Here is a 222-nt window from a genome sequence, read left to right as displayed (position 1 = left end):
TATATATCTGTCCTTGTTTTGCTCATTGCAAGATGCTGACAGCAATCGGCATTTCTCGCTGGAGGTAATGCCGAGCCTCGATCACCGGTGGGGGGCGGCGACGATATGGACCGAGGCTGCGTTTATGCAGAATGAGCTATTGGTCTTTGGATGAAGGAGGACCCACCTAGATAAGGGAGGGTGAGAGGAATAGCAATCCGTACCGAGCTTTGGGACGATCCA

This window comes from Nanorana parkeri, unplaced genomic scaffold (assembly GCF_000935625.1).
Source record: "Nanorana parkeri isolate BGI_ZX_2015 unplaced genomic scaffold, ASM93562v1 scaffold2245, whole genome shotgun sequence".
Lineage (NCBI taxonomy): Eukaryota > Metazoa > Chordata > Amphibia > Anura > Dicroglossidae > Nanorana > Nanorana parkeri.
The sequence above is the reverse complement of the archived record's forward strand: the minus strand, read 5'-3'. Positions refer to the sequence as shown.